The sequence below is a fragment of the Apis mellifera genome, linkage group LG10 (genome assembly GCF_003254395.2).
Source record: "Apis mellifera strain DH4 linkage group LG10, Amel_HAv3.1, whole genome shotgun sequence".
Taxonomy (NCBI): domain Eukaryota; kingdom Metazoa; phylum Arthropoda; class Insecta; order Hymenoptera; family Apidae; genus Apis; species Apis mellifera.
This window is the reverse complement of record NC_037647.1, coordinates 6,152,641-6,160,986: the sequence shown is the minus strand read 5'-3', so window position 1 is coordinate 6,160,986 and position 8,346 is coordinate 6,152,641.

The following is an 8,346-nucleotide window of genomic DNA, read 5'->3' as shown; positions in this document are numbered from 1 at the left end:
AGAATCGATGATCGTCCAACGCACAACGTGGCGATTCATGGATGGATCCCAATCGTCTCCATTCATCCGTATGATTCCCCTTTGATATCCAATTTTTTTGCATTCGTTGCGCTCAATGAATGACGAAAGAAAAAAAAATAGCCTTTAAAGAGAAAAATCGCCCCGCTTCCTTCCTACGAATTTTATCTTTACTTCTAAAACACACATCGATGCCAACGCACCGCCGTATCTCCTCCATTAATAACCAAGCTGTTCGTTAATATTTTTATCTGGCCACGATAAGCGTTTGGTCAACGCTTGGTGCATTCAACAAGGGCGCGTTAATTTTCGAGGAGAAAGGTTGTTTCTTGGAAGGACAGGATTGGGAGGAAATTTTAGAGAAAATAAATAGAAAATTGTATATACATTTTAAAATATATTTATTGAATTAAAATTACAAAATACAAAAAAATTATTCTTCGAAAAGAAAATCTCGAGCATATTAATGTTAACGAGGAAGCAAATTTAGCCTCTCATCAATTACATTTCTCGATCCATAATTGGATTTAGCAGGCGGTTCAGGATCGACGTGCAACAATAAATATACAGGTATTTTCATTATCGAACGTCGACAGCCAGCCGCTCGTAAAGTCTTCTCCGGAACGAGTCACGATGATTTACTCTCTTTTTCTCCCTCCTTCTCTCTCTCCATCTTTCTTCCTCCCTCGAATGCAACCTATATTTTCCTCTCTCTCTCTCTTCCGTTCGAATATATTTTTCTCCACGATCACGCGTAAATTTTTTTCACAAGAATGCGAGATTATATTCGTAATTACGCTCGAGATGTACACATATGTATTGGAACGAGTTGGGTGGAGGGCAGGGTTGGCAGCCACGCCTCGGTTATTCTCCCTGAAAACCTCTGTCATTCCACCAGCTGGCTCCATCGACTTGTGCCTCGCCTCTCCACCCACAATGGCCTGTGTATATTTCTAATTAAAGACCGCCGCGTTCTTGCTCCATCCTCCCCGCCATCAAGATGCAACGAGTCGCCTCCAGCCGGAAGGAATAAATGTAAAAAGTTGGAAGAGTATTTTTCATTCATCGGATCTTCCTCGGAAGCGGAACACCCTCGTCTCGTGTACTGTTATGAGGAGAAAGTTTTGCAAGATATTTTTCTCTTTTTTCTTTTCTTTTATAATAAACGATAAAGAGGAAGAATCGCGTTGGACGTTGTGGAGAGAAGGATAAAGGAGAATGAGGGATAATGAAGAAATATCTTTTAAATGTTTTGAATATTTCCAAGATGGAGGGGGATAAAGTAATTGGATAGATGGAAATTTTTGTTTTAATCTAGAATGAATATATATATATATTATATTATATCAACACTTATTTTGATTTTTTGGTCATCCAGAAGTTTATATTTTAATTTTACCTGGATTTGGATTAATCTCTCATATTGTAACAAATGAAAGAGGTAAAAAAGAAATTTTTTTAGTAATTTAGGTATAATTTATGCAATAGTAGGAATTGGATTTTTAGGATTTATTGTTTGAGCTCATCATATATTCACTGTTGGATTAGATGTTGATACTTTAGCATATTTTACTTCAGCAGCTATAATTATTGCTGTTCCTACAGGAATTAAAGTTTTTAGCAACTTATCATGGAGCAAAATTAAAATTAAATATTTCAGTTTTATGATCATCAGGTTTTATTATATTATTCACTATCGATATTATTCTTCATGATACATATTATGTTGTTGGACACTTTCATTATGTTCTTTCAATAGGAGCAGTATTTGCAATTATTTCAAGATTTATTTATCGATATCCTTTAATTACTGGATTGTTATTAAATATTAAATGATTAAAAATTCAATTTATTATAATATCTATTGGAGTAAATTTAACTTTCTTCCCTCGACATTTCTTAGGTTTAATATCAATACCACAATGTTATTCAGATTATCCATATATATATACATAAAGGAACTGCAAAGGAATATATTAACACTTTAAGTAAAACGTCGAATTCCATTGGAAATGAAATTTCAGTTTTCCGAAGCACGATTGGTAAAAATATATTCCATAAAATTAATCGAGCAAATAGAAAATTTTCGCGATTTTATTTCAATCTTATCTCATCTTATGAAGAGATCGATCCATCAAAATCGGGAGAGAATTTTCAACACGAGTCACAAACACGAGGTTACAAAACGAAGGAAATAAGGAAGAAAGATTTTCCTCGAATATGATCCGATAATTTTAGAAAGCTTTTACGGATAATAATGCGGCAACCGCAATGAAATATCAAACAGAGAGAGAGAGAGAGCTCGTTTGCATGAGTTCGGTGCACGAATCACAGGCGATATTAAATCGCATGAATATTTAAAAAATATTCCCTTCCGTCATGGAAACTCCTCTCTCTCTCTCTTACGTTATTATCCACTTTTTAGCTTCGTTATAAACGCGCTTTTTAATCGGCCTAAACTGTCCTCCTCCTCCTCCTCCTCCTCCCTCCAAACTTCCTTCCCCGCGTGGCTTTCAAACGTGGCCCATTCCTTTCCATTCTTTAATCTTTTTCACTCGAGAAAACTTCTTACTCGATAAAACACCGCGGATTAATAATTCATCCGCTTTAACATTTTTTTCCTTTTTCTTTTATCTCTACAACTTCCGATCGTTTTGCATTCATTCGATCCACGTTTCAAGACAGAATCTGTCCGAGTCATCATTGAAATTAATAAACAGGTATTTTTATACATTTGTACAAATAGGATAATTACATTAAATTTTTACTGACTAATTTATCATTTCTCTGTTATAAATTTATGAATCTTTTCAATTTCAAAAATATTATAACTTATTTTTATCCCTTCCTAATATTCGTGAAAAATCTCTTCTTCCTGTATCTTTTTATTTATTATTTCTCCGTTATAAATTTATGAATCTTTTCAATTTCAAAGATACACTTATTTTTCACCAATATTCGTGAAAAATCTCTTCTCCCCATCTGTTTATTCATTAAACCGTCTCCAAACTTCGAAACGAAGAAGAAAGAAGGTAGCAACCGTATCGAATATTTTTAGACAATCGATTCCTTTCCTCGTCCATAACGAAAGAAAAAAGGATAGAACGAAATTTCACAAAGATCCCTTTCCTCGCCGCACGTGGACTATTCATGCCCCTCCCTTCCCTCTTCTTGCAACCAAAAAACGAACGAGGAGGGCCGATTGGGAACGCGACAAGCATCGATGATTATCTCTCTGTTTTATGGAAGCAGGCGAATCGAACTAGGCAGGCAACGCATTAAACCGGCCGCCGGTTTAATATTTATACGTTTGCAACAGGTGAGAAGCGTGGTCGTCTGTTGGGCTCGTACGAGGGGGAGGGGGAGGGGGGGTGCAATTAAACGAGAATGGAGGAGAAGAAAGAAAGAAGAGGATAATGAACGAGAGATCGAGTCGAGCTACTTATAGTCCACGCCCTTTCGTGCGGAAACGCGAGCCCGAATTTTTAAGGTAAGCCAGTTTAAAAGTGAAAGTTAGAGGAACCGGGGCCTGCCTAGGCGGGGCCGAAACAATATTTTTAAACGGTGCCTTTCGTTTCGTTTCGTTTCGTTACGCCTTCGTGGAAACGGAAACGTAAACTCGGCGCACGAGGCAACCAGGGATGAATCCTTTAATTTAGTTTAGTTTTGGTTTAGTATAATTGATCCTCGATTATTATTATATTTCTTGAGGTTGATATCGGTGAGTGACATTATTGTTTGTAGTATTATTGTAGGAGAAGAAATTTTTCTTTCTTTTTGAATTATTTAAGTCGTGGAGAGGGATTTAATTGAATTGAACGCACCTTGGAATGAAAGTTACAGGGACAACAGCGTTGAAGAAAGGTAGTTTTATTCAGTTATTCAGTTTGACACTATAATAATTATTTCGTTACGTTATTTCGAACGATTAAATCGTTCGAGATAATTTATCGAAGTAACTTTAATTCGTCACGCTGGTTTAAACTGTTTGAATTTTTTTCCTTTCTTTTTTTCAGATAGTCTTCCATGGTTAAACAAGTCCTTTGTGTCTTTAAATGCAAACAGGAGTTTAAATCCAAACTCCTGGGAAGAAGCATGGATTCCAGAGAATAAGCAAATTCGCAGGAAATAGAGGTGAAAGGAAGGAAGAATTTAGAATTTCTATAAATCATTGCCTCTTATTAATCCATTTTTTAATTAACAGTCAAGAAGAAGGAGTTAAAAGAGGGGACGTTTAAAATTTCGTAAAATGGAGTTTCGTGAAATTAACACCGTTTCTATTTGCAATAAAAATACGAAGAGGGATAACGACATAGAATAAAATGGAGAGAAAGAGAGAGAGAAAAGAAATAGGCGAGTCGTTAATAATAAAGGATGGACATTTTTATTGGTGGACCTTTATATTTCAACGATCGTCGACGTAATAACGCCCTCTTGCGACGTCTTGCAACGTAAAAAATATTGACGTCAATGGCGTACAATTGGCGTACCTATCATCCCTTGATATCTGTTCGCAGACGTACCGGAAAGGAGGCTAATTAAAGTAGGGGTAGGTATCCCCCCCTCTCTGAAATCGTTTCTCTAATCTTCGGATTCTTCCAGTTCAGACCAAGTTCGAACGCCTAAGCTAGCACATCCTATTCCATCTGGTAAGTACACTTTCTTTATTGATCTCTACGCTTGTACAGCATGCTTTTTACGCATTTCTTTCGCGTTTCTTAGTAGTTTTTTAGTAGCCTATCGGGAATCATGGTGCATCGTTACAGTTTATATTTGTGTGCATGTATTGTTGTAGTTGTAGTTAATTATAATTATAAGCAAGCATGATTGATTTATTAAAAGGAAATTTAAAAATTAATATTAAATTCTTGTAATTTTTTAAAGTAGTATTTTGTAATATTGTTAGTGCATGTACTTATTGTATGTTTTTATATATGTTATGCATGATGTATCTTGTATTTGTAGAATATATTAATTTATTCGTGAAAAACATGTTTAGAGGAACAAATAGTAAAAATTGTTATATAAAAATGTTGATTGAGATTTTTTTGATAAGAAATAAGCTATTTAAGTTGGCGTTAGATGAAATGAAGCGGAGATGGAGCAAGACATTGTCGTATGGCAAAGCAAAAGCTCCATCACTTTCCATTTCATTTAACGAGAATTTTAATTGTTTATAAATTGATAAATAAATATCGATCAACATTTTTTATAGCAATTTTTACATTTGTTCATTAAGATTAACTAAATTCGTTGAAATTAATTAATTTAAAAAATCTCACGAATATATTAATATCCTGTAAATAGATATTTTATTATTTTTTTTTTCTTTTTTTTTGTATAAAAATATCAACTCGTAAAAAGGTAAGTATAACAATACTAATAATTAGAATTAAGTAAAATGTTGAAAAAAATTAGGTCCTGAAAATATGGCGGATTAAAAGGGTAAGTATAAAAAGGTAAGTATATTAATCTCTAAAAAAATTTCACGTGCCACCTTCTCTTAGATTATATTCTCCTAATACAAAATCTAAAATTTAGACAGAAATTTTCGCTGGCTAAAATTTCGATTTTGTATCAGGAGAACATAAGTTGATAGGAGGTCGTTCGAGAAACATTTCCAAGAATTTTGGCAATTCTTGGAAATGACGTCAAATTCTTGGAAATTTCCAAATAGGTCGAACGAGCCAAAGTCTTGGCCGAAAAATCGATTTTGTATTAGGAGAACATAAGTTGATAGGAGGTCGTTCGAGAAACATTTCCAAGAATTTTGCCAGTTCTTGGAAATGACGTCAAATTCCTAGAATTTCTAAAATTCTTGGAAATGACGTCAAATTCTTAGAAATTTCCAAATAGGTCGAACGAGCCAAAGTTTTGGCCGAAAAATCGATTTTGTATTAGGAGAACATAAGTTGATAGGAGGTCGTTCGAGGAACTTTTCCAAGAATTTTGCCAGTTCTTGGAAATGACGTCAAATTCCTAGAATTTCTAAAATTCTTGGAAATTCGGAAAATAATTTCCGAACGAAAATTTTGGCCGAAAAATCGATTTTGTATTAGGAGAACATAAGTTGATAGGAGGTCGTTCGAGGAACTTTTCCAAGAATTTTGCCAGTTCTTGGAAATGACGTCAAATTCCTAGAATTTCTAAAATTCTTGGAAATGACGTCAAATTCCTAGAATTTCTAAAATTCTTGGAAATGACGTCAAATTCTTGGAAATTTCCAAATAATTTCCGAACGAAAATTTTGGCCGAAAATTGGATTTTGTATTAGGAGAACATAAGTTGATAGGAGGTCGTTCGAGAAATTTTTCTAAGAATTTTAACGCTTCTTGGAAATGACGTCAAATTCTTGGAATTTTTTCTCGTTTATTGAATTCAACAGTTTATTTACATTTTCAATGTTTATTTACAAAAATTTTCGAAAATTTTGAACATTTAAGGCCTGGGAGTTAAAGTTTCGGTGTGTTTACAAACTTTGGTCTGTTTATTTACATTTTCAATGTTTATTTACATTCGCGGCGTGTTTATTTACATTTTTCAATGTTTATTTAGATTCTGGGTTTGTTTATTTCCATTTTTCAATGTTTATTTACATTTTTCGATGTTTATTTACATTTTTCAATGTTTATTTACATTTTTCGATGTTTATTTACATTTTTCAATGTTTATTTACATTTTTCGATGTTTATTTACATTTTTCAATGTTTATTTACATTCTCGGTTTGTTTATTTATATTTTTCAATGTTTATTTACATTTTTCAATGTTTATTTACATTCTGGGTTTGTTTATTTACATTTTCCAATGTTTATTTACATTCTCAGTTTGTTTATTTACATTTTCCAATGTTTATTTACATTCTCGGTTTGTTTATTTACATTTTCCAATGTTTATTTACATTTTTCAATGTTTATTTACATTCTGGGTTTGTTTATTTACATTTTCCAATGTTTATTTACATTCTCGGTTTGTTTATTTACATTTCTAATGTTTATTTACAAGAATTTTTCGAAATTTTCAAGCTCTGGCATCAAAATTTCGATTTGTTTACAAACATTGGTTTGTTTATTTACATTTTCAGTGTTTATTTACATTCTCGGTTTGTTTATTTACATTTTTCAATGTTTATTTACATTCTCGGTTTGTTTATTTACATTTTTCAATGTTTATTTACATTCTGGGTTTGTTTATTTACATTTTCCAATGTTTATTTACATTCTCGGTTTGTTTATTTACATTTTTCAGTGTTTATTTACATTCTCGGTTTGTTTATTTACATTTTTCAATGTTTATTTACATTCTCGGTTTGTTTATTTACATTTTTCAATGTTTATTTACATTCTGGGTTTGTTTATTTACATTTTCCAATGTTTATTTACATTCTCGGTTTGTTTATTTACATTTCTAATGTTTATTTACAAGAATTTTTCGAAATTTTCAAGCTCTGGCATCAAAATTTCGATTTGTTTACAAACATTGGTTTGTTTATTTACATTTTCAGTGTTTATTTACATTCTCGGTTTGTTTATTTACATTTTTCAATGTTTATTTACATTCTCAGTTTGTTTATTTACATTTTCCAATGTTTATTTACATTCTGGGTTTGTTTATTTACATTTCCAATGTTTATTTACAAGAATTTTTCGAAATTTTCAAGCTCTGGCGTCAAAATTTCGGTTTGTTTACAAACATTGGTTTGTTTATTTACATTTTCAGTGTTTATTTACATTCTCGGTTTGTTTATTTACATTTTTCAATGTTTGTTTACATTCTGGGTCTGTTTATTTACATTTTCAAAAATTTTCGAGAAATTTTTGTAAAATACTTACCTCTACTTACCTTTTATTACTTACCTTTCTCTCAGCTACTATTTTTACTTTTTTATGTTTTTCAACAGTTTTCTTAATTCTAAAGGGTTATGGATAATAGGAATTTAGGAACACAGGAATATTCAGGATTAAGGAACACGGAAATTAGGAATATAGGAACATAGGAATACATTAAGGATTAAGGAATATGGATGATATGAGGATAGGAACACAGGAATATATATAGGATTAAGAAACATGGATAATACAAGGATAGGAATACAGGATTAAGGAATATGGATAGTAGGAGTATAGGAACAAAGGGATATAAATGATTAAAAAATATGGATAACAAGAGTATATAGGAACACAGGAGTATATAAGATTGAGGAACATGGATAATAACAGGATAGGAACACAGGATTAAGGAATCTGGATCATGGGAGTACAGGAACAAAGGAATGCATAGGATAGGAATTGTAAAATATACATACATATATAAACTTACCACATTACAC